Below are 27,392 nucleotides of genomic sequence, written 5' to 3' on the forward strand. Positions count from 1 at the left end.
TTGCAGCCTACTGCGATCGCCCTTCTTATATATTGGAATAATGACTGATTTTGTCCACGTATGTGGAATACGTCTAGAATCAATGGTTTGTTTGAATATCTCTAACAAAATTCTAGCCCAGGTCTCGGAATGTTTTTTAATCATGAAATTGGAAAGACCATCTGGCCCGGGTGCTCAAGATGGACTAAGCTTCTTTATAAAGATCATTAGGTCATCTATGTCAAAATCTATTTTGACTGAGCCTTGCCAGTTGATGTCAGTGCAGACTCCACTAAAAGGTGATGCATACAAAGTGTGATAATAGTAATTCCAAATTTCTTCAGGTACCGCATTCACTTGAGAACTCAACTGAGAACTCAACTGATGGGAACTGAAAGGGTTGTTCAGAAGACCTCAGATGAGAGCAGATTCTTTTGATGCTATGACATAGAGGATAGATTTGGCATCTTTTTGATATAAAAGATGTTTTCGTTCTTTCAATCAATTCTGATATCAACATTTAAGTGTTCTTAGTCTGTCCAATTTAGCGGCCGCCTGTAGCTTTCTGGCTACCCGGCAATCTGCTCTCAGCTTGGCTTTTCTTTTAGCTAGCTCAATGTTGTATGAGTGTAGATGTGCAGTTTTTTCCTTGCTATGCATGCCGGAGTTTCTTTTAAATATTTGTAGAGCTGCAACATATGAGTTATCTCTGATATTTAAATGAGAGAATAAATAGTTTTTTGACAATGAAACTATATTTTCAAAAGCAGCAAGATTTTGAGGAGTCCATTGAAATCAATTCTTCCTTTGAGATATTGAGAAGTTGGTCACGGTCGTTTCTCTCATAACAGTTGCTGGTTCCAACCATGCCCACGTCATCACCAATATGTCATGGTCGCTAATATTCTGCGATACAACCTCAAAATTATTAATCAAGGAGAACATATCACTATCAATATATATATAATCAATGATAGCAGTCTGACTAACACAGTGCCATGTGTGAGCTGGAGGGCAATCTCCTGGGATCCCTCCATTAAGCATATATAGACCTTGTTCATCAATTTGCTCTATTTGTTTGCGGTTGTGGTCATGGACATAGATTCTTGTACCAAACATTTCACATTCAAATCCCCACAATGATTATATGATTGATAGATGGTTCAAGAGAGATTATGTCTAAGAGATTTTCCAAATTCTCCAAGAATAAGTCCTCCTGAATACCAACATGATTCCAATATAAATTCATTAGTGCACTTGTTTAGTTAGGCAATTTGATTTTGACCAACTGAGTGTACATATTAGGCGCTGCCCAAGGGGAGAGAGTTAGTTGAGACGTAATGCTAACTGCCACCATTAGATCTGACATTGGCTGACCGCTGGGTATTGTTTTCGCCGGGACCTAAGCTATTTGATGTGGGTCCCAGACAGTGTTATACAAGGCGTCACAAGATCGCTGGTTACCTTTTCTTCCTGCGGAGCGAGAAGGTGAGGCTGCCAGTCTGTCTGTGAATCTTTGCAAGATGAAAAGGGCGATGCAGGGTACTGATCCAACACCCTCCTGACACTAAACGACAGGATTGAGCTGAACCAGCTCCGAACGCCACTGGAAGCACTTCTCTGATTATCGTGACGTCAGGACAGTGTAAACACTGACAGAGAAAGCTTGGTGTAGTCCGCTGCAGAACTGGCAGATAGATGGTCTGATCTTCAGAATATTTTTGAATGTAGGCACAGGCACAGATACCAGCAGGGCACAAGACCAGTAGATGACAGAAGGAATTTGGTAATGTGAAAGCTGGCCCTCCAAGAAATGAAGGACAACAGGAAAAGGTGGTATCCAGAACCTAACCACCCCAGGACCGGACCCCAAGAACCAAGGAAGGGGACAGAACCAGGGAAGCACAAACAAGACCCAACCAAGGGACCCCAAACAACCAGGGACTAGGCAGGAGAACAGAGAAGGCAGGGACCAAGAACTGGACAGGGACCCCAAGGGAACTAGACAGGAGCAAGCTAGACATGCAGCAAAACAGGAACTAGGGACTCAGGCAAGGCAGGACCCCAGGAGCGCAAACACGGGCAAACAACCGTGTTGAGACACAATGTTTCCCTGTCTACCGAGGCTATTCATAGCCTGGGGCCAGAACGAGGATTGGAGCGCAAACCTCTGTCTCTGCGCATGCGCGGAACATCGAACGCTGACATTTGTGCATGCGCAGGACATTCAAAATGGCTGCGCCCACGGAGCCGGGAGCCCAGACCGCGGGAAGCCGACGAAGACGCCAGCGTGGATACAGTCTCCAGGAGGGAGACTGCCGGAGCCGAGGACCCTGATCCCTCGGAAAGGTAAGTGGCGCGGGCGGCGTGACACCATGCCCCCTCCTGGACAACCCAGGAGCACCAGGCTTCCAGGGATAGCGGAGGAAGAAGTCCCGAACCAAGCGTGGGGCATGCACAAAGGATCGAGGCTCCCAAGTGCGCTCACAAGCCGGATAACCCTTCCAACTGACCAAAAACTGATCACCCCACGCCTAATCCGTGAATCACAAATCTCCTGTACCTCAAACCCCGGCACACCCTGAACCAAGACCGAAGCAGGACGAGAACAGGTGCGGCCAAGAACATCGGGCACGTAGGGTTTCAAAAGAGAGATGTAAAAAACAGGATGTATCCGTCAGGAGCGGGGAAAAGCAAACGAAAGGCCACTGGGGAAATGCCTCTAGTGACACGAAAGGGACCAAAGAAACGGGGAGCCAATTTCATGGGCAAATTGTGAAGATTCTTGGAGGATAGCCATACCATATCACCAACCCGAAGGTCGGGCTCGTGGTTCCGCTGTTTATCGGCCTCAGCCTTCATACGTGCTTGTGCTTCTGCCAAGGTACTGGTCGCCAGATGATGTTGATCACGGATAAGAGCCACCATACCATCAGCCGTTGGAATGGTACTCGGCGGTACCGGACGAGTGGGCAGCAACTTGGGATGCAGGCCAGCAGAACAAACGAAGGGACTGAGTCCGGTAGCAGAATGAACAGCGTTCTTATAAGCTACTTCTGCAGTGTCCAACCAATCCGACCAGTTGTCTTGAGTGGCATTGGCGTAACATCGCAGGTACTGTTCAAGGGTTTGATTGGTACGCTCTGTTTGCCCATTGGTTTGGGGATGGTATCCAGAACTCAGAGCACACTGAATGTCCAAATGACAACACAGTTGATCCCAAAAAGAAGAAATAAACTGAGAACCACGGTCAGACAGGATCTTCTCAGGAAGGCCATGAAGATGATACACCTCGTGCAAGACAGGCCGCACCATCTGGGAGGCTGTAGGGAGCTTCGGGAAAGGAATGAAATGAGCCAGCTTGGAGAAGCAATCCACCACCACCATCATACAAGTATAACCTCCTGAGAGTGGTAATTCAACGATGAAGTCCATGGCGATGGTATGCCAAGGGTACGGCGGTGTGCGCGTAGGCTACAGTAGACCTAGGGGTTTCTTGTGTGGAATCTTCACTTGGGCACAGACAGGGCAGGAATCCACATATTGCTTAACCTGTTTGGCCCATCGTGGCCACCAGAATTGTCGAGCAACCAATTCCTGAGTAGCCTTGACCCCTCGATGACCACAGACAATGGAATCATGGAAATTCTGAAGGACAGTGCTCTGAAGATCTGAAGTGGGGACATACAGGCGATCCTTGAAGAAAAGCAATCTGTTGCGTTCACTGGTGTCATATTGTTGCCATATTCGAAATGTGGATGGATCCGTCCGGGTAGCATCTAAGAGTTGCTGAAGATGGGGAGTCAGCATTGAAACAGGAAATGCTTTGAAGCAATTAAAGGTTCCTTGATCTTGGCTTTGTCAATGTCATTCTCCAAGGAACGGGACATGGTATCAGCCTTTACGTTCTGAGAGCAGGGTATGTAAGTCACCATGAAATCGAATTGAGAAAAGAAAAACGCCCATGGTGCATGCCGTGAGGTTCTACATTGCAAGGAATGCAAGAATTGGAGGTTGCGGTGGTCAGTGCGCACTTCCACCAGATATCTTCCACCCAGCAAATGATGCCGCCACTACTCGAAGGCTGCTTTTATAGCCAAGAGTTCCTTCTCGATTACTGCATAGTTTCTTTCGCTGGATGATAGTTTCCGTGAATAATATGCCACAGGATGTTCTGTCTCTGTAACTGGATCGTGTTGCAATAGGACTGCACCAATAGCTTAATCAGATGCATCGGTTTAGACTAAGAATGGTTTCTCGTCATCAGGATATTTCAGAATGGGTGGAGACATAAAGGCTTTCTTCAATTCCTGAAAGGCCACTTCGGCAAGAGAATCCCAGAAAAAAGGTATTTTGTCACTGGTCAGACGAGTCAACATGGCAGTCAGGTGATAAAAATGAGGGATGAAGCGTCGATAGAAATTAGCGAAGCCCAAGAACCGCTGCAGTGCTTTTAGATCGTGGGGCTGTTTCCATTCCTGTATGGCTTGCAGCTTTGTAGGGTCCATCCGTACACCCGTGCTGCTGATTACATAACCCAAGAATTGCACACTTTCTTGATGAAACTGGCATTTCTCGGCCTTGGTGTACAAATAGTTGGCAGATAACCTACAAAGGACCTCCTGAACATGTCCGACATGAGCCATGCGGATAGACGAAAAAACCAGGATGTCGTCCAGATATACCCACACTGAGACTCCAACCAGATCCGAAAAGACAACATCCATAATCCGTTGGAAGACGGCCGGGGCATTGCAAAGACCAAATGGCATTACCCTATACGCGTAATGCCCAAAGGGGGTCTTAAAGGCCGTCTTCCACTCATCACAACCTTTAATCCGCACCAGGTAGTAGGCTCCTCTTAAATCCAATTTGGTGAAGATCCGAGCAGATTTTAATGATTTAATGATGTCCCGGATGAGTGGCATGGGGTATCTATCTTTGCACGTGATTTCGTTCAGCTGGCGATAATCAATACAAGGGCGCAATGTACCCTCTTTCTTCTTGACAAAGAAAAGTGGAAATCCCGCTAGGGACTTTGATGGTACATTGTAACCCTTCTTAAGGCATTCCTCGATGTATTCCTGTAGGACACTTCTTTCGGATTGCATCAAAGAATAGATCTTGCCATGAGGAATGACGGCATCAGATAGAATATCAATGGAGTAGTCAAACTGTCTGTGTGGTGGTAACAGAATGTCCTCTGGCTTGGAAAACACCTTAAGAAAACCGTCATATTCCTGTGGTATGGACTGGGTAACATAGGCGTACGGAGGTGTTTCCGGGAGTGGATGGCCCTGTGCCAAATTCCGTAGGAAAAGTATCATGAAGGTTACACTCATGCGAGCATTGTGCAGAAGAAAAGACCAGAGTTCGGGAGGTCCAGTTAACCTGCGGATTGTGATAAAGCAGCCACGGCAAACCCAGTACAACCGGAAAGGAGTGAGACTTGATTACATCCAGGGAAATCCGTTCCAGATGACCCTCCACTGATAGCCACAACTGACCAGAATGTTGGCACACAGGACCTGAAGACAAAGGTGTACCATCGATGACCTCTACTACTGCTGACTGTTCCTTGCGATTCAGGTGTATTCCATTGGTAACTGCAAACGTGACATCGATGTAATTGCCCGATGCACCACAATCTAGAAGAGCCACTGTCTTAATGTGTTTCCCTTGCCATGCAATACCGACTTCCAAAACCAACAAGGGCACCGATTGCATGGGTGGAAGGTCTGATTCAGGAAAACGGCCCACCGCTGCCTTCTCACCACACAGCGGGTCCGTTAGTTTTCTGACTTCTTAAGGGGACGCAGTGGACAGGTTCCCAGATAATGTCCAGTTCCTCCACAGTACAGACATAGGCTTAGCTGGCGTCTTCTCTTCTTCTCAGCCTCTGATAGTGGTCTTCGAATAGCTCTCAGTTGCATAGGCTCAGGGCCCACGTCAGTTGAGTAGCCGACCCAGAAGGATGTACTGATAGTCCCGGATGATATCTTTCCGTTCGACGGCGTTCGCTTCTCTTTTCTGCCAGTCTATGGTCGATACGGAGGACCTGATCCAACAATACGGGTAGCGTTTCTGGCACTGGAATATGCAGCAATTCATCCTTGTATTCATCTCGTAGACCACGACGGAACAAAGTCTTCTGTGTGATTTCGGGCCACTGTAAGTCTGTTGCAAGCTGTCGAAACCGACTAATGTAGTTGATGATGTCACCGGATCCCTGTTCGATATCCATCAACTGGTTCTGAGTTCCTGCTGCCAAATTTGGCGGTTTGAAGACATCCAAAAAAGCCTTCTCAAAAGCAGCAAAATCACTCAACAAGGGACTGTTGGAGGAAACCAGAGGAGCGGCCCAAGCTAGAGCGCTGCCGGTTAAATTACCAAGGATGTACCCAATCTTGGCCTTGTCTTGATTGAAATGGCTTGATCGAAACTGGAAATGGATTCTACAATGGGTACAAAACTCCGCCACTCGACGTGGATCACCATCGAACTTCATAGTAGTGGTGTGGGCCATAGAATTCTCAGGCTGTGGAGCAACATTTAACCCCCGACCCATGGCTTGCCGAAGGGTGTCGTTTTCCTGACGAAGGGTGGTCATCTCCAGACGCATGGCCCGAAGTTCTTCCAGAAGTTCTTGCATTTCATCCATGTCAGTGCTGGAAGAGAGGCGTCTCAATCTGTTATACAAGGCGTCACGAGATCGCTGGTTACCATTTCTTCCTGGGGAGCGAGAAGGTGAGGCTGCCAGTCTGTCGGTGAATCTTCGCAAGATGAAAAGGGCAACGCGGGGTACTGATCCAACACCCTCCTGACACTAAACGACAGGATTGAGCTGAACCAGCTCCCAACGCCACGGGAAGCACTTCTCTAATTATCGTGACGTCAGGACAGCGTAAACTCTGACAGAGAAGGCTTGGTGTATTCCACTGCAGAACTGGCAGATAGATGGTCTGATCTTCAGAATATTCTTGGATGTAGGCACAGGCACAGATACCAGCAGGGCACAAGACCAGTAGATGACAGAAGGAATTTGGTAATGTGAAAGCTGGCCCTCCAAGAAATGAAGGACAACAGGAAGAGGTGGTATCCAGAACCTAACCACAGCAGGACCGGACCCCAAGAAACCAAGGAAGGGGACAGAACCAGGGAAGCACAAACAAGATCCAACCAAGGGACCCCAAAGAACCAGGGACTAGGCAGGGAGAACAGAGAAGGCAGGGACCAAGAACTGGACAGGGACCCCAAGGGAACTAGGCAGGAGCAAGCTAGACACGCAGAGCAAGGCTCAAGGGTAGCAAAACAGGAACTAGGGACTCAGGCAAGGCAGGCCCCCAGGAGCGCAAGCACGGCCAAACAACCGCGTTGAGACGCAATGTTTCCCTGTCTGCGGAGGCTATTCATAACCTGGGGCCAGAACGAGGCTTAGAGCGCAAACCTCGGTCTCTGCGCATGCGCGGAACATCGAACTCTGACGTTCGCGTATGCGCAGGACATTCACAATGGCTTCGCCCAGGGAGCCCGGACCGCGGGAAGCCGACGAAGACGCCAGCGTGGATACAGTCTCCAGGAGGGAGACTGCCAGAGCCGAGGACCCTGACCCCTCGGAAAGGTAAGTGGCGCGGGCGTCGTGACAGACAGGGGGAGTGGTTAACCAAACTTCCTGCAAGGCTATGATATCAAAATTCAAAATGGGGTTCACAACCTTCTGAGTAAGGTGTTTGAAACCTCTAGCATTCCATGAGGCAAGTCTTAGCTTAACAGTACGCTGTGTCAGCTAATTTTGGTTGTTATGCAATCTCGGCTTGCTTTCTAAGCTCTGTCTTCTGTGATTATCAGTATTGCAATCGTATGTTATGGCAAGTGAGGAAAACCCCTCTCTTTGTGGAGTCATTATCGACACTGTAGAATACAATGGAGCCCCCACTTGTTGGTCTGATACCTGCTTAATGAGTGAGAACCCCATGTCAAAGAGAATATTACGCGCTTGCCACAATAAATTCATTACCACCCCCGAGCTCATCCAGATTTTAACTATGGCCAAATTGTTGTCATTGGTGAACTCCACTTGTTCTATGTCACTAGTGCATAGGTCCTCTAAAAGTGGAATTTCTGAGAAGATGTTTAGTATGCTTGCACAATTGAGATCATATATCTGATATGGATGGCCTCTGCATTGCAACATTAAATAATGTAATTCAGATTTACGAGTGAGCTTAACATGAGGGACAGTTGGAGCTTCGTGTTTAGATGTCATGTGTTCATGTCTTTCCTCTTATTGCTGATTGCTTCTATAATTTTCTGTATTAAATATAGGTTGTAAATTGTTTCTGGACACCATCATATGGCCTTTTTCACCTATTTGTCGCTTAATATCTTTGTTGGTTGTGTCTAGAGTGGGTTTAGAGCTATTCTCCTACAACGCTATATACTGGTGAACAGACTGAGCGATTTGAGCGCGCCTTTGTTCTTAAGTTTGAAAGTTATGTTCATTTATTTGCGCAAACTCGTTTTCTTTTGTATCTGCTGATTGATTACCAGCATGAACGGAATGTACTCGTTGAACTTCCTACGAGGGATGGTTTATTGGACTGTCAATTTGACCTTGCGTTTGTAATTGGGTGTTTGCTTATAACAAAGCATCTGAAGGTCCATAATTAAGATTATTTTTCTTCTCTAATTGTTTATTACCTCTTTTTACTGTATGAGGTGATGGTAGTTTTGCATATTTTTCAACTACCGCAGCGCTCACCAATGACAGTCTAGTTTTGGGCATATGTATTTTTTGAATGAAAGAACGCGCACTGTTAGACTTTGTTGAATTCATAGGGCCTCATTACACGGACGGCGGTGGACCAAGGTGCTGTTAGCACCTTGGTCCATGCCGGTAAAATACCGGCACCGCCTTGGAGGAAAGGGGAATTCCCGTCCTATTCCAAGGTTGATGGGGCGGTAATTCCCCCTTCCCCCATTGCCCTTCCCCATTCCCATTTTTGCCCCATAGGGCATAATGGGAATGGGGAAGGTGCTAATTACGGCACCACAAATTACGATACCGTAATTAGCTCCCTGGTCCCTTTGCGGGTTGGTTTTTAACGCCTGCAAAAAGCAGGCGTTAAAGTCACCAACCCGCAAAGGGACCTCGTAGTAAGGCAGTAAGGGTTAACGGTCACCGGTACCATTAACGGTGACTGTTAACTCTTACCGCCGTCCGTGTAATGAGGCCCATTGTCTTTACATTTTTGATTTCTTCGTTTGCAAATTTCCCTGAGTGCCACCTATTTTGTTCTTTTTTTGGAACATATTATATGTAGTTCCAACTTGATTTGCCTGACCAGATGCAATCTGAACAGCACTAGTCTCAGCTTGTTCATTATTTCCTTTGACTGTATACTGTTTATTATTCAAATTGTTCGTTTTGGCTTTTCTTTTTTTCACATGGTTTTCCTAATTTACATTGTGTATCTTCTATAATAATAGATTCCATTTGTTTGTCAATTTGTACAGTTTCGGTGGCTGCATCACACTGATTTTTTTAAAAATTAAAACAGTGTTTGCGTCATCTCTTTTTTGCGCTGTTTCTTTCACAATGCTACATTCTCTATGTTCAGATCGTGTATTCTTGATAAAAAAACCTTTTTATGCAATGATTGCATATTGTCACTCTGGTTATGCATTTTCCGATCTAATGCCTCATATAACTTAGGCAAGGAAAAAAGGGCTACATTCACTATTCAATATCATAGGAGTTAGGCCCTTCCGCCTGGGTGTAGGATTAGAAAATGAAAGAGATAACACGGATTGGTCATGGGCTTTTGGAGAGAACATTACAGGTGATTGTAATAAGTCCTCTCTCAATGCGGCCGGCGTCATTATCTCATCAGCGTCTTTTATTGTGTGACTCGACATGTTTACAGCTTGATTTGGCTTGCTGGTAATTTCGTCTATATCCTCTATTCGTTTATACTCCCTCTTTGGACATTCCTCGTTTGTATGAGCAGCCAGCAGCTGATCTCGCGGCTGCTCGTTAGGAATGGGGAGGGGCTGTTGTTCCTCCGAAAGCCACGGATGTATAAACGTGGCAGCCCTGCGTGTAAATCCAGCACTAATTATTGAGTCATGTTGAGTACACAGATCTATGGGAGTACTCACTTGTGCCGCTTGCTCATTTAGAGTTACCGGTACTATTTCTTTATCTACTTTATTTTCCTGTGCAAAAAATGTCCGTATATCTGATGTAACTGACATTGCTCGCATGTGTAAAGATTTCTTTGGCGTGCGAGGGAGTTGCGGTATAGGAAAAGTTTCTGATTCTGATATTGCGAGGGAGTTGCGGTATAGGAAAAGTTTCTGATTCTGATATTGCGAGGGAGTTGCGGTATAGGAAAAGTTTCTGATTCTGATATTGTCCGAGAAACTATGGGCCTCATTAACCGCCTGGTGACCGCCGGACTCGTATTACCATTCTGCCTCCGTGACGCCCGGAAATACCAGGGCATTACGACCCTGGTGTCCCGGGAATTCCAGAGGCGGAATTCGGTAAATCCTCATTCCCATTGAGTCTTATGGGACACAATGGGAATGGGGAAGTGGAAACACCGGCACCATCTCGTGATGGTGCTGGTGTTTCCATGTCCGCCTGCAGGCGGGCGGTGTTAAACCCGCCAGGTCAGACCTGGCGGGAACATCACCTCTCGCCTGCAGGAGTCGGGATCGGGCGGTCCGGTATTAACAGTGGCGGAGGGTTTCCCACCACTGTTATTTCCGGACCGCCCAACCTGTAATGAGGCCCATATTTCTTTAGTTGCCGGCATATTTGTTATCAAGGTATAGATATTAGTCATTTCAACACTGTTGCTCATAAATTACAGAAGAACTTCTTGCCAAGTCTATCGTATTAAATCACGTAAACATAAATATAGATTTGGACCTCAGCGCCTCCCTGCAGCCCAGCAGACAGGACACTTAACCAAAACACTTGCCCGGTGCGTTTGTGCGATGCACAGGTTTTTCCAAAGTTATGGGCTGCTGGGAAGGGAGGCAGGGCCAAACCGTTACTGCAGTGGATTTAAAAAGACAGCATTTGTTACCATCAAGTATGTGGTACTTGTACTTGTTCTTGCTTGTAAAAATGGATCAATCCGTACCCATGTGGTTAGGCAGGTCTAGTTACACAAAGAGTTTGCCAACTCCAGGCTCCAGGAGAAAACACAAATGTGCGTCAGCGCAGGACAGCAGACAGGACACTGGCCCGATTTTATCTACAAACTCTCTAACTTTGTGCAAGACTTTGATTTAAGAAGTGCCTCTGATCCATAGACTGTGCTCCAATTGACTTAGAGTGTCCTGGCACCCTGCAGACTCTTCTAGTCCATTGTCTTTGATATTGTTGGTCCCTCATAGGTGGTAACTTAGTTTAAACCGTTACTGTAAACAGCTGGGAAAGGCTTTTCTGTATTTAATTGGAAGATTTAGCTGTCCTCACATATACTGTGAACCTGTTTACCCTTTTACCTTCCCTAACCTTTCCTTTCTGCAACCTCAGAATCCACAAAGTATAACTAGTGTGATATATAAATACCATTGGTGTCCTTGTGATTAAAGTCACCGTAGGGTGTAGGAATTGCGTAAGAAGCATATCCAAAGAGTATCCGCTAACTTGTTTTGATTCTGAAAAGTACTACTGAAGTTTATTTACATTATTGCATGAATTGCCTTTTTAAAGAATGCTTATTTTAAAATTGATGTTAATTAAATACATTGGGCCTCATTATGATCCTGGCGTTAACCATGGCGCTTGCTATTAGCGCCATGGTTGAAGCCGGTATTTTACCAACTCCGCCGTGGTGAATGGCGGAATTACCGCCCCATTCCAAGGTTGGCGGGGCGGTAATTCCCCATTCACCATTGGCCCTTCCCCATTCCCATTTTTGCCCCCATAGGGCTCAATGGGAATGGGAATGGAGATTGCCGACACGTTTTACGGTGCTGTTAACCCCTTACCGCCTGGGTCGTAAAGAGGCCCATTATTATTTATAACTGAAACCTTGAGTGTAAGCGTTACTTGGCTACTTGTGTTGATGGATTTCATTTGTACAGCTCACATTTACCCCTCTTGCGATGGGCTACGCTGCTCAGTCACACTACCAACCTGTGTGGTACAGACCTATACCAAAAGGTGGGTTACCCATTACAAGCATTTAAGTGTTGTGTAGTCTCACACAGTGTGACTGCACCAATTCTCACCTAACACTGGTGGCAGCATTGGGTTTGACGTAGAGTGGTTACATTGACTAGTTGTTGTACTTTTGCCCAACTAAACCAGCCACAAGGCTAAGCTCAACCAAAAAGTTAAGCAATTGTAACATGCCAAATATGGATAACTTTAATGAGTCAGCCCTGACTTGCCTGACAGTAGAACAACTGAAAGATATGTGTAAAACTAGGTGTCTGACTCTGAAAGTAAAAAAATGTGAATTGATTGTAACGTTGTTAAATGACCAAAGCTTGGGTAGTAGGCCTGTAACACCTACTAACCAAAATAATGTGGAAGATAATGATGAGGATGCTTGTTTAGAGTCAAACTCTAATCTGCAAGAGGAGTTAGAGGAGGGAGAGGAGTCTCCAGAAGGGAGTCACCCTTTTCCACAACCTGTCCCTGTACCTCAGTCACTCTCCATTGTGACCCCACAAGGGCCAATTTTAACCCCAGAATATATTTCATTTGAGAGACTAAGATTAGAGTTGCAGTTCAAGAAACTGGATGTGCAATTTGAAAACAAACATCAATAGGTGAAACTAAGAGAAAGAGAAATGCAGCATGAAATGGAAATGAGAAAAATGTCCCTTGATTCTGCTTCCCTTTCAGGGTCTTCTATATCTACTAGTCCCAAGAGGCATCACCTGCCTAAAGAAGCAGTGAATATGTATGAACCTAAACTTGATGTGTTGGATTGGCTGGGTATGTTTGAATACACCTATGGTCTTCAAGGAATAAGCGGGAATGATTTGATTCTATGGCTCATGTCTAGAATCCCCTGAATGGCTGTGATGCTGTTATGGAGTTGGGTGCCAGTGATGGAAAGGACTATGAGTCAGTTAAGCTGGCATTAATTGCCAGATTTGGGAAGACTCCTTCCCAGTAGCTTAAGAGGTTTAGGACCCTCAAAAAGACTCATGGTACCCCTTGGGCTACCTGGGTATGTGAATGTTTGAACAACTTAGATGGTTTGTTTAAGGGTACAGAGTACACACCTTTCAAGGAATGAGACATCTTTTTTTGCTTGAAACTATTTTTGATGCCTGCTCTCCTGAGCTGAGACAGCACTTAGATGACTCTAAGGAAATTGATCCTAAAAAGCTAGCTCAAGCTGCTGACTTATGGGTAGCCAACAGGGCCACTCATAATGACTCTAGAGCTACTCACAAGAAGGAAGAGGGGAAGCAGCACAAGAAAGAGGGTAAAGAGAATTCTAATTCCCACCATCCAAAACAGGGCCACAAACATAGCAAGGGTAAATACCATGCGAAACCTACTAGGTCTAGTGAACTCTCTGGTGCCGAACCAAAGGGAGGTAAACAGAACCCCCCATTCCAGAGAATATTTGGAAGACGTTTTGTATGTGGGTCTGCAGACCATGTGAAAGGGGTTCCCAGATGTAAGGGTAAACCTTCTGGGGTCCACACTGCCTCCTTAGCCTTCATCCCTGATGGAGAAGCACAAATGGCAAGTGCACACTTTCAACTACTGGCTGAAGACCCCATTGGAGTTCACACCAGTGTATCTTTAGTGTCCCTCGGTCTCTTGGAACAACATAATGTGAATGTTTATAACACCATTCCCGATAACAACGAAGAAAAGTATAAGGACAGTGTTCTTGTAAATGGCCAGGAAACCCCTGACATCAGAGACACTGGGGCAAGCATTACAGTGGTTAATGAACGTTTTCCAAACCTGAGGATGTAGCTAAGGCACCCAAATGTCCCACTAAACTTGCAGGAGGCCCTATCCAAATGGTTCCTATTCTGCCAGCTCTCATTCAGTGCAATAACATGACTGTTAGGATCCCTGTTAGTGTACAGAATGAAGTGCCAGGGAGAGTCCTGTTGGGGAATGATGTGAAGGTTCTTGGAATAGTGTCTAGTAGCCCCAGGCCTCCCAGCAAAAAAAAGTAGGAGCAAGCAAGATTGGCCAGAGAGGCAACCTTAGGAGACTCTCAGTTTGAGGTTAAGGAGATTTCCAATACCTCCAGTCCACAGGAAGGCCACCCTTCAACTTCCAGGAAAAGAAAAGAGACTAAGGAGAAATCCAAGATCTCTGGGACAAAGAAAGGTCTGAAACCTAAACCTGTACATAGGACAAGGACATCCCCGAGAGGACTGTCCCAGGTCACCCCAGTGACACCTTCCCCAGCTGATGCTGAGTAGGAGGACCAACCAAATTCTGTGGAATCAGCTACTGTTGACACAGAGCTGGAAGACAACCTTCCCTGCATTGGAGATCTGGATCCTAGAAACCAATCTGAGCTGCAGACTTTACTTGCAGAAGGTGGACCCTCTAGTGTAGACTTCAGCAGAGGACAAAGAGAGTTCCCCTCTCTAGAAGGTCTCAACCAGCAGACAACTTCCCAGCTGGAAGGGCAAGAGCCAGGGAAGCACACACTTTACTGGGATGATGGCCTCGTCTACAGCAAACCTACTGAATCTACTTCAGGAGACCACAGGAGACTGGTAGTGCCCCAGGATGTGAGACAAATAGTTCTTGCAGTTAGGACACAAGATCCCTCTGGCTGGTCACTTGAGTTTCAAAAGGACCAACGAGAGGCTATCTCTGTACTTCTACTTGCACGAGATTGGGCTGTTGTAGATACATTCTGGAGGAGTTGCACACTTGTCAGACTTCTGACAAGAGTGGACCCAAGAATGCAGCACCTTTAGTGCCCCTCTCTGTGGTGGGAGTCCCTTTCTAGAGGGTGGAGATTGACATTGTTGGCCCCTATGCACTCCAACAATGGAAGACCGTGTACAATTCAAGTCCTTGTGTCTACTGCTGCCTTAATCCCTCTTTGCACTGAATCGTCCCGTCTACTGTTTTTGTTTTCTATCGTCTGTCCGTGTCTTCACGTGGGCGCCCCGATGCTTGCGAGCAGTTTGGCGCAATACAAATAAACAAATAAAATAAAAATAAACTTCCTCAGGCAACCGATTTATATTGGTTGTGGTAGACCATGCTACCAGGTATCCTGAGGCCATACATATGAGAAGTGTTACTGCCCAGGCAGTGGCTAAGGCGCTCCTCTGTATTTTTACCAGGTTTGGGTTTCTTAAGGAAGTCATCTCTGGCAGGGGATACAATGTAATGTCCCACTTCATGCAGACCATGTGGAAAAACTGTGGAGTGACTTACAAGTCCTCAATAGCCTACCATCCCCAAACCAATGGGTTGGTGTAGAGGTTTAACCGTACTATGAAGAGAATGATAGATGCTTTAGAGGAACCCCTTAGAATAAAGTGGGACCTTCTACTACCATGCCTTCTTTTTGATGATATAGAAGTCCCTCAAGCAGGGGTTGGTTTCAGCCCCTTTGAACTTCTTTATGGTCATCCAGCCTGAGGCCCTTTGGCCCTGATCAAGGAAGGGTTGGAGAGTGCTCCTTCCCTACAGCCATTGAGAGTCACTGACTATGTGCTGGGCCTCAGGAACAGGATGGCACTGATGATAACAGAGGCTTCAGAAAACCGGAAAGCAGGTCAGGCTCTGGTCAAGCATTGGCACGACCAGAAGGCCAACATGGTGGAGTTTACTCCAGAACAGCTTGCACTGGTTATGGTACCTACGAGGCAGAGGGCCTTACATAACCAGACAAATGGATTGGACCCTTGAAGGTTGTAGGCAAGCTTGGAGAGGTCAACTATTTAGTGGACTTGGGCAACCCCAAGGAGGCCCCTAGGGTCTATCACACTAACCGTCTGAAAGCTTATGTTTCCAGAACAGAACTAGGAGATTTGCTGTTAGCCTCTGATCAAGAGGAGGCGAAGAGTGAGCCTCTTCCTGATCTCCTCAGGGGACAACCTTCGAATGAGACAATTGAAGGAGTGAAACCCTTTTCAGATTTGACCCTGCAACAACAGGACGAGTGCAAGGCTCTGTTGAATCTGTTTGCCTCCCTGTTCTCACTGACACCAGGCTTGACCCCTTGGGGCCAGCATGATATTCTCACTTGTGACAGTCTCCCTGTCAAAAGCAGGGGTTACAGAATGTCAGATTATGTCAGAACTCATATAATGGAGGAGGTCAATAAGATGCTTGACCTTGGGGTTATTGAGCCATCTACACGTCCATGGGCTAGTCCAGTTGTACTAGTGTCAAAAGCAGGAACCAAAGAGTTGAGATTCTGCATGGACTATAGAGTCTTAATGCAGTCACCACGACTGATGCCCATGATTTACCCAGGACAGATTAACTGGTGGACCAACTTGGTTCTGCCAAGTTCCTCAGTTCATTTGACCTGACCTCAGGCTATTGGAAAATGCCTCTGACGGATCGTGCCAAGGAGGAAACTGCATTCCCCACCCGAGGAGACTTATACCAGTTTAAGGTCATGCCTTTTGGACTAAAGAAGAATGCACCTGCTACATTTCAGAGGATGGTGAATCAGTTTCTGAATGGGTTAGAGGACTTCTGCATGGCATACCAGGATAACATTGCAATGTGCAGCCCTACTTGGAAAGAGCATCTTCACCACCTAGGATATGTTTTTCAGGATCTGGAACAGGCCCATCTGACCATAAAGGCTAGTAAATGTGAAAATGGGCAGAGTCAAGTGGACTACCTTGAGCATGAGGTAGAAGGAAGTGAAATCAGGCCATTGCCTAGCAAAGTGCAAGCTGTACAAGACTGGGCCACCCCTACTACTCAGACTCAAATGACAGCCTTCCTAGGTCTCACTGGGTATTACAGGAACTACATAGATAACTATGGGACCTTAGCTTCGCCCCTAGGCATAGGGTAGGAGGAAGTGAAATCAGGTCATTGCCTAGCAAAGTACAAGCTGTACAAGATTGGGCCACCCCTACTATTCAGTCTCAAATGAGAGCCTTCCTATGTCTCATTGGGTAGTACAGGAACTTCATATAGAACTATGGGACCATAGCTTCTACCTTAAATGTGATCTCCTCACCCAAATACCCCAAGAAGGCCAGGTGGAATGAGGAGTGCACAAAGGCCTTTGAATGACTGAAGAAAGCCCTTTGTCAAGCACCCTTCTTGAGAGCTCCTGGTTATAACCAATCCTTTATTGTACAGACAGATGCTTCTAATACAGGGATAGGTGAGCCAACTGGTTGAGAAAGGCAGGGAACACCATATCTGCTTAATCAGCAGGAAACTATAGGACTGTGAGACAAGGTGAGCAACCATAGAACGTGAATGTTATGCCATCATGTGGTCTCTGAAGAAGTTAAGGCCATACTTGTATGGTTCTACTTTTATTATTCAGAAAGACCACCAACCCTTGAGATGGTTAATGCTGATGAAGGGGGAGAATCCAAAATTATTGAGATGGTCAATCAGTCTCCAAGGGTTTGATTTTACCATACTACACTGGTCAGGGTGTAATCACCAAAATGCTGGTCCTCTCTCCAGAAAGTTTGACCAACTGGAATAGGAGATTCTGGATTAAATCCTCCTGTCCCTTAGTCTGGAGGTGCGGGGCGAGTGTTAGGGAGAATTCTAATTTCTGTGCGAATTCCCTTCAACTGTAGATACCATACCTCTTTTGCTGGACTTAGGACTTTTTAATTTTAACCCTGGAATGAGTGAGACCTTTTTCTCTCTCTCTCTCGTGTCTTTTGACCTGATTTGGATCTTGTGTTTTCACTGTGTTTGTAGTCTGACAAACTCCATAGGCATCTACCCTTTGTATGGTGACACACAGCACCTTCAGTGCAGTGTCACAGAGAAATCCTTTGAGATTTCTCACAAGATTTCAATACCTTTCCTTGGGTGAACTCCAGTTCCCAAGAATGGTAAAGTGAAATTGAGTGCCGTACTCAAGGAGTGAAGTAAGCCCAACTGGTATCGGAGATCCGTGATGGTGCTGTTTGCTAAGTGCTGAAACCGTGAAGAGCTGCTGAACCGAAAAAGAGCCGGTAGCTTCCGATGACCTCCCAAGTACCGCTGCAGCAGCCCTCCAGACGTCCTCCCTGTTGTCCCCACGACTGAGGCTCAGCAACAAGGGTCTGCACAGCTGTAGCAAGACAGAATCCAGCTGGACCACTCTTCTTCAAACCAGAGGTACTGTTTAGGCTTGGGATACTTACCCCATTGTCTTTTAGCTTTGCCTTTCTCAGTTGGGAATTGCAGTGGCTTACCATCAGAGTTGATTCCAACTCCCTTTCCACAGGCTTAACAGCTTGTGACCCTACAAGTGATTTTTTTCTACAAACTCTCTAACTTTGTGCAATACTTTGATTTAAGAAGTGCCTCAGATCCATAGACATAGATTATTGACGTTGGCTGTCCTGGCTCCCTGCAGACTCTTCTAGCCATCGACTTTGATACTGTTTATCCCTCATAGGTGGTATTTTAGTGTAAACTGTTACTGCTGGGAAAGGCTTATCTGGATTTCATTGGAAGATTTAGTTGTCCTCACATATACTAAGAACCTGTTTAACCGTTTTCCTTCCCTAACATTTCCTTTCTGCAACCTCAGAATCCTCAAAGTATAACTAGTGTGATAAATGCTATTACTGTCCTTGTGATCGAAGTCACCTCAGGGTGTAGGAATTGTGTAAGAAGCATACCCAAAGAGTATCCACTAACTTGTTTTGATTCTGAAAAGTACTTCTGAAGTATATTTACATTGTTGCATGAATTGCCTTTTTAAAAAACGCTTATTTTAAAATTGATGTTAATTAAATATATAATTATTTATAACTGAAACCTTGAGTGTAAATGTTACTTGGCTACTTGTATTTACGGATTTCATTTGTACAGCTCTACAGCTCACATTTACCCCTCTTGAGATAGGCCTAACTGCTCAGTCACACTATCAACTTGTGTAGTACAGACCTACACCAAAAGGTGGGTTACCGAATACCAAGCCGATAAGTGTTGTGTGGTCACACAGTGTGACTGCACCCATTCTTACCTAACAGAGGGGGCGTTACATAACCACCAAGACCTCAGTGACGTCAGATGTGGAACACACTGCTATGAAAACATCTTCACTAATACAGGTTGAATGAACCATTGCATCTTCGGGAGGAATTCTAAAACAGAATTATGATCCCTGCAGCGCTTCATGTGAAAAAATAACGAGGGATTTTCTCCACCAACATCTATTACGCCTGATGCTATAGTTTCATAAGATGGCTTCTCTGGTGGATTCTGTGCAAATAAAGTGCTCTATATGTATGATCATATCTCACACACATTTCGTGAGCCCCTGAAAATTACAATTTTACCCTAAGCTGTCGGGGAAGAGGTGGCCATTAATCTGCCAAATAGCACTTACATGCTAGCTGCCATGGATGACATGTCGTAATACTCTGACCTACAAGTAATTGTATCCACAGTTGTGTTCCAGTCTTGGATTGAATGTTTGTAGCCTACGGAATTCACAAGGTGATCAAGTCAGAATGTGGCCCCTTGTTTATTGGTCAGAATTGCGCCCCGTTTGCTGAATATCTGGACTTCCAACACCATCAATTTACACCACCCCGGCCACAAGCAAATGGAACCATGGAAAGGTGTATGGCAAACCTTGAAAGAAAATTACAAATATGCCATATAACCAAAGAATCATTGATGCAGGCGCTGCGTTAACTGCAGAGGGACTACCAAAATACGCCACAGAGTGTCACCGGGAAATGTCCCTCTGAACTGTTGTTCAATAGAAACATTCGGAGGAGTAAGCCTTACACTCCAGGGGGAGTGATTGATGAAAACAGACTTCTGGACATGCAGGAAAGAGGCGCCATTGGCATAGATGAGATGAAGATGTATGCAGATAAACGAGGAGTGAAGCCATCCATACTGAGTGAAGGAGATCACGTCTTAGTACAACAATCAGAAATGCACAAAGCAATGCCTTCTTCTTGCTCAGCGCCTCTGACCATCAAGGATCAATGACTTCAGCAGAAAGAGATGGCGGCCATGTTACAAGATTATGAGAAACATCGACACAGAAGACAGTGAAGTGTGGAAATCGAAATAATATTGTACCTCCTATCGCATTGTTTGAATGTATGTTGGCCTACGCCAAGTTGTCTAAAACCATTGTGTACATAGATTTCGCGGCAAGGTCTTGACCTTAATGTATTGTGCAAATCGCCATCTTGGATTAAGCCGCCATTTTAGGTACTCTTGCAGTGTGGAAGTCACCCTGAACAACAAAATGGAGGCCGAATGACATTTCGAGTGGGATTCTGGCCGTAGTGACCTCCACACACATGAATAAGTAATATGCCCGCAGGCCACTTGTTGGGGTCGCGAACTGAGACCTTGTCCTGTCCCTGACCTATGTGTAAATGAACAACTGTATCAGCGGAACTGATCAAATTGCATACATTATGGGATTGACCTAGCAACGAACCCTAGGCCTGGTCCAAAGAATGGTTAACCCGCGAGGGGGTTGGCCAAGGCTGGATAAAAAGTATAAAAACCTGAGTATCCCAATGTACGCTCTCTCACACTAACACGGCGAACTACCGTTGATGGTTCGTTCTGTTACTCTGAGGGCCGAATAGCTATCCGTATGTCAATTGACTTTTGGTAATTGTTGTAACTTTGAATAAAGCGCTTTGTATGTCCTTTGTAACCTGTGTTGGTGTGTTTCCTTTGGGCTTCCCGGCCTCATATCAATTTTTGTTTCCACAGTTGGCGCCCGAATAGGGACCCTCAAGATTGATGCTGGATCATTGAAGGTTGACGCAGACTATCGAACCGGGATCGGACGGTGTGATTCTGCGGGCCCGACCGATCGAGACGCGATACCCCGGCAGCGCTGCACGATCCGATCCTTGGACGATAGTCGTGTGGTCTGACACTGCATCTTGACGAGGGTCCAATTTTGAGGCGGGCAGATTTGCCGAAACCACCAAACGCAAGGTAAAATTCGTTAGGTAAGTTCTTTGTAAACCGTACGGTCCTCCTTAGGTTTCGTCAGGTGCAGTCGTGACCCGGCTCTTAATTTAACCCTGACACTTTGAATTTGGCGTATTGTATCTGCAGACACAATTATTGAACCAGGTAACGCCAATTTTTTGTGAAATGCCTGGGAAATTGTCTAGCTGTTTTAGGGCTCTGTTCCGCAGCGATCGGCAATCCTTGGAATTTAGCCGCCCGGCACCACAGGAGGGGTCGCCGGCGTGTACTATGTACTGTAAGTATGGCATTGGAAGTATAGTATTTAATGATATTTGGCACAGACAGACCAGACATGCCTCCGAATTTCAGTGGCCAATCAATGGTAGTTTTGAGATCCCCCGTATTGAATACTTAGAATCGATCTTGTTAAAGAAAAAGGCTAGACCAGCAGCCTTTGATGTGTTACAAAATTGGAAGAAAGAAGCATTGCAGCAGCTTAAAAGTAGGGATAAACATGCACGTCGTCATAAAACAAATGCTGAAAAAGCATTATTATATGATAAAGAGAAGCGGTCAGAATCAGTTAAAAATATGGATAGAGCCTTTTCACTCGGGATCCAGAAAATGTATCCCTCTAAGGATTTCCATGTGTCTGAGGAATTTATTGAGAAATTATTAAATGAACGCAGGCCCGATGCCTCAGCGCCACCTCCGTATGCTCCTGTTTTGGGCACTCTGCCCATTCCTGCTGTTGTTCCTGTTGCTATTCCTGTTCCCCCTGTACAGCCTATTGTTCCTAGTCCTTTGGTTGTCGTTCCTCCGCCTGTCGCACCGCCCCTTCCCCCTGCACCTGCACCTTTGTTAAATTTACCTATACCTTCGCTCCCAAGTGGCCCCGTATTGATTGGAGTCGATCCAGGTGCAGGGTCAAAGATTGTGACTCGTAGTACTGTTTCTGCAGATAGGAAACAGGAATTGTTTGCATGGGCTAAGCATTGCATGGAGAAAGGTGATCAAGCTAATGTTTTTTCTACATTATCTAATTTGAATAGTTTTCCCGAGAAAAATGTTTTTATCGAAGGTTTGGGGACTCATTTGTGTGTGATATAGGATAGATTACAAAATTCGGATCTTCCACAAGGGGTGAGATATCTGAATGCTTTGGCACTTTCGAGGGACACAGAGCAGAAAGTATATGGACATGTTGAAAGATTGTTTGAGTTTAGGAAAGACTTTGAAAAATCACGAGATGAGGATGATGAGGACGATAAAATATATGTACAGAAACGGTTCCTTCCGTGCCGAAGAACAGCACCTGAGGAAGTACGAATTTGTACCAAAGATGCGGTTCGATGGATCTCAGATTCATCGATACCGCCAGACGAAGTGTATGACACATATAGTCAGTATACAGTAGAGATGCAAAGAAAAGTAATTCAGGTGATGGTACAGCACCTGCAAGAGGAATGTGTAAGGGAGAGGGTTAGTTGCCCCATAGAATTATTGGGGATTTGTAAAAGGGCTTTTTCGCCCGACACTTCTACAGCTGCCTTAGCGCTCGACCTGGCTCTATTGCTTAGTAAACGGCCAGAGGTACCTATATCTCAGTTGCCTATGAGAGAGGTTCCTCCGACCTTTGTCCCAAAAGTTGAGATCCCCGCCAACGCGGCGACTGGTGCCCCCGCGGTAGATATCCCTGCACATTATGTATCGCAATTCTTTCACGTCCCGTTTTCACGACAGGAAGTGAACACAATTAGACAATCAGTTCCTGATATTAGAAAAAACCCGACGGGGTTTTATAAAGAAATAGAGTCTGTTTTACAGTCCTCCGTGTTCACCTTGAGTGACATTGACTTGTTATTTCCTGTGCTGCTAACCGTAGATGTATGGAAACAGGTTCGGACAATAGACGATGTGCCAGGGCTGGGAGATACCTGGGCAAATATGATTAGAATTGATGGAGAAAGACCAGCTGGTGAGAAACCGCCACAGGTAATACTTACTTTACCTGATAGGATTGTCGCTAAACTAAAAACTATAATTCCAGAGAAAAGGATTATTTGGGACAAGCTTACGGCCTGTGTTCAAGGGAAAACTGAAGGCGCCACCGAATTTTTCAATAGATTCGAGCAGATATTTTCTGACTTCAGTAGACAGGATTTAGGTACAGAGTCGGGGAAGAGGTTGTTCGTGGACAAATTTGTACGTGGGTTGTTACCTGACATCCAGTCACAAATGATGTCCTCTGAGAGCGCTTGGCAGGCAAAATCTCAATCTGAGGTTTTGCACATGGCTCAGTATTATGAGAACCGTGTTAATAATGAGAAGGAAAAAATTGAAAAGAGAAAGGGAGATTTGAAAACCAAGGTATTATTACAGCAAATTATTAGAAACCCCAGAAGAGGCATGACACAGACTAGAGGTCAGTACGTTCCAAAAGGAAATGCTCCTCTGAGTACTGTGAATATTAGTCAATGCGCTTATTGCCGCCAGGAAGGTCATTGGCGAGCACAGTGCCCTGTCCTTCGCCAGAGGTCAAGCAGTGTGTTTGGGGGTATGGGTAGATGACCTAGGGGCCGCCCTGGAGCAGGGGGCCCTGACAGAGGTCAACTTTTACAAGATTCTCAGCAACCTTTTTCACGGGAAAATCAGACCTCGAGTATGGACTCGAGAAACATATTTGATCACCCTTCTGCTGCCTACCTTTCTGAAGAGCTTTCTTCTGACGAGGCTCCGTTTTATTAGGATAGCCCGAAGCAGGGTTTGGAACCTTTGCCTATTCCCGTTAATCAAAAAGGCCCCTACGTTGAATTATTAGTGGGGAATAGGAAACACCAGTTTTTGATTGACACTGGAGCACAGAAGTGCTCCATTGATCATTCTCGGGTTCCAAACATCCCACTGTCAGGGCAAACAAATGTTTCCGTAGGGTTTTCTGGTGTACCAACTGTCTGTCCGGTTTCTATGCCGGTGTCCGTTTCTTTGGGTCCCTTTATAGACCATTGTCCTTTTCTTCTCACTTCAAACTGTGGAGAGAATTTGCTGGGGTTGAATTTGTTAAAGAAATTGAACGCAGTAATTCATTGTTCTTCGGATGGAGTACGGCTAACGGTTTCACCACAGCAACTTCCTAATTCTCAGTTCTTGATTCGACCTTTACCTCCCGAGTTCAGCATTGTACCGGAATGCTTGTGGGCGGTGGACAACAATGATGTCGGAGTGTTACAGATTGAGCCCGTTAAAATAGTCTTGAAACATGGGGTGAAACTGCCACGCATCCCGCAGTATAAAATATCAGTAGAAGGTGAACTTGCTTTGAAATGCATTGTCTCTGATTTTGTACATCGTGGGGTGATCGAGGAGATTACAGGTAGTTTGTGTAACAGTCTGATCTTACCTGTATATAAGAAAGGCGACAATGCAATTCCATACTGGTTTATAATTGATCTTCGTGCTATTAACCGAGTGGTCGCCCCACAATTTCCAATTGTGCCGGATGTGACGACGATATTAACAATGATCCCTGCTTCGGCTACGCACTTCAGCGTTGTGGATCTAAAAAACGCTTTCTTTAGTATCCCTATACATAAAGAAAGCAGATATTTGTTTGCGTTCACCTTGGGGGGACGCTCATTTACATTTACAAGGGCACCTCAAGGGTATACTGAAAGTCCAGTATTTATAGTAGAGCTTTAAAAGAGCAGCTAACACCCTTGAATTGCCACCTACTTGCACGCTGCTTCAATATGTTGACGATTTACTTTTGGCTGCAGATTCTGAGAAAGCCTGTAAAGAAGGCACTATACTGTTGCTTGTTCATCTAGCTAAAAATGGTCACAAAGCTTCGCTTAAAAAATTTCAATATTGTTGTCAGGAGGTTGCCTATCTAGGCTACCTCCTGTCAAAGGAGGGGAGAAGATTGACACCTGAAAGAATAAAACACATTTCTGGCATGTCTGTTCCAAATACACAGAAGGAAGTCAGAGCCCTGATAGGGATGGCGTCCTACTGTAGGTTGTGGATCCCGAATTTCGCACTAGTGGTAAAACCGATGTTGGCTTTGACGAAGAAGGGCATTTCTCTGCCACTGCCATGGGAATCGCAACATCAACGATCATTTGAGCTTCTCAAAACCGCGCTATGTTCGGCACCGGTTCTGGGTACTCCAAATTATGACAAGGTCTTTGTGTTGTTTGTGCATGAATGTGATGGATGTGCTTTGGCTGTGTTAACACAGGAACACGGAGGGAAGAATAGGCCGTGCGGCTACTACTCCTCCGCCCTTGATCCTGTCGCATGCGCTTTGCCAAGATGTTTGCGCGCTGTTGCTGCTGCTGCCGCGTCTGTAAAACAGAGTGAGGGAATGGTCCTAGGCCATGATTTGATTTTGATGGTACCTCACTCTGTTGATATCCTATTGAAGAAAAACCCAAACGCAACACCTCACCTCTGCACGGTTAACAAGGTATGAACTAATTCTTTTTGTCCCTCATATTCAAATTAAGAGGTGTTGTGTTCTCAATCCGGCTGAACTCTTACCTTTCCCGCAAAACACTGTTTGCGGTGACGAAGAATCACATGACTGCCTGTATACCACCGAGCATGAAACAAAGGGCAGGATAGATCTCATAGATACTCCTTTGGATAATGCAGAAGGGGAGCTGTTTTGTGATGGCTCCTGCTTCAAACTTTCGAATGGTACATCTACAGCTGCTTATGCAGTTACTACATTGAGCAAAATCGTTGAAACTAAGAGAATTTCGCATAACTCTGCGCAGGCCGCAGAGATTATAGCGTTGACCCGAGCTTGTGAACTTTCCCAAGGGCGAAGAGTAAATATATATACCGATAGCCAGTACGCATTTGGGGTGGCTCACAACTTCGGAAAACTTTGGTCGGAAAGAGGGTTCCTGACCTCACATGGGACCAAGATTCATCATGGCCCTTTGATAGTGCAATTACTTTTGGCTCTCTTACTCCCTAAACGGTTAGCGATCATGAAATGTGCAGCACATCGCAAGGTCATAGATGATGTGGGCAGAGGGAACGCTTTTGCGGATTTGATAGCCAGACAAACGGCCACAGACCTTAGCAAGGACATGTATACCTTGAGGGAAATGAGAGACGTTTGCATAATGGATGAAGGTATTGGGTCTGTGCGAGATATTCAGACTGATGGAAGAATCTAGAAAGTGGGCTGAAGGAATGGGGAAACTGGATGACGAAGGGTGTTGGGTGGATACATCCGAAGGGAAATGGTTGCTTCCTGATTCTTATGTATTGGCGATGGTTACGATGGCACATGGTCCTACGCATGTGTGTGCCCAGCAGATCACGAAAATGTTAGAACAGGTTTGGGTAAATGATAAAATTCTGGAAACTGCAAAGAGGCACGTCCAGAACTGCATGATCTGCCTACAGCACAATGTGGGTAAAGGGACAGTGACTCCAAGGGGAAGTTTCGGGCCCCCCTCTGTCCCTTTTGAGGTCATTCACTTTGATTTTATTGAAATGGAGCGATGTAATAATCTAAAATATGTTCTTGTAATTATTTGTGCCTTTAGTAAATGGGTCGAGGCTTTCCCCGTCAGAGATGCTACCGCCATGACCACTGCAAAGATTATGGTAAAAGAATTCTTTCCTCGATTTGGGCTCCCGAGGATAATCTGGTCGGACAATGGTCCTCACTTTATCGCAGCAGTAATTTTGCAAATATGTACAGCCCTAGGTATTGAGAAACGATTTCATTCAGCTAGGCATCCTCAAAGTGCTGGGTTGATAGAAAGACACAACGGTATTTTAAAGAATAAACTTGCGAAAACATGTGCTGATACCAAACTAAAATGGCCAGATGCTTTGCCTATTGTGTTATTAGCTATGCGTACCACACCTCAGACTAGAACTGGGCTTTCTCCTTTTGAGGTAGTGATGGGGAGGCCTGCTAACATTTGGGGTCTCCCGAAACCTAAAGCCCTGAGGGAGGTGGAGAATGTATTGCTTGTAGACTACTGTAACCAGTTAACTAAAAATCTGTATTTCATTTACCACCAGGTGCACTCAGCTTTACCTGTACGGTTCACGGGCCCAGGACACGATATACAGCCTGGAAGTTGGGTCCTCGTGAAGGCCTACGAGAGGTCTTCCAGTCTCGCGCCTCGCTGGCGGGGACCCCACCAGGTATTGTTGGTCACCAGGACAGCAGTGCGGGTGGCTGGAAAGAAGAACTGAATTCACGCGACGCACGTCAAGAAACTTCCTCACCCGACGCCACACGCTACAGAAGAAGCAGAACCCCTCGCTGATGCTACAG

The sequence above is a fragment of the Ambystoma mexicanum genome, chromosome 3p (assembly GCF_040938575.1).
Source record: "Ambystoma mexicanum isolate Mex_15411 chromosome 3p, UKY_AmexF1_1, whole genome shotgun sequence".
Taxonomy (NCBI): domain Eukaryota; kingdom Metazoa; phylum Chordata; class Amphibia; order Caudata; family Ambystomatidae; genus Ambystoma; species Ambystoma mexicanum.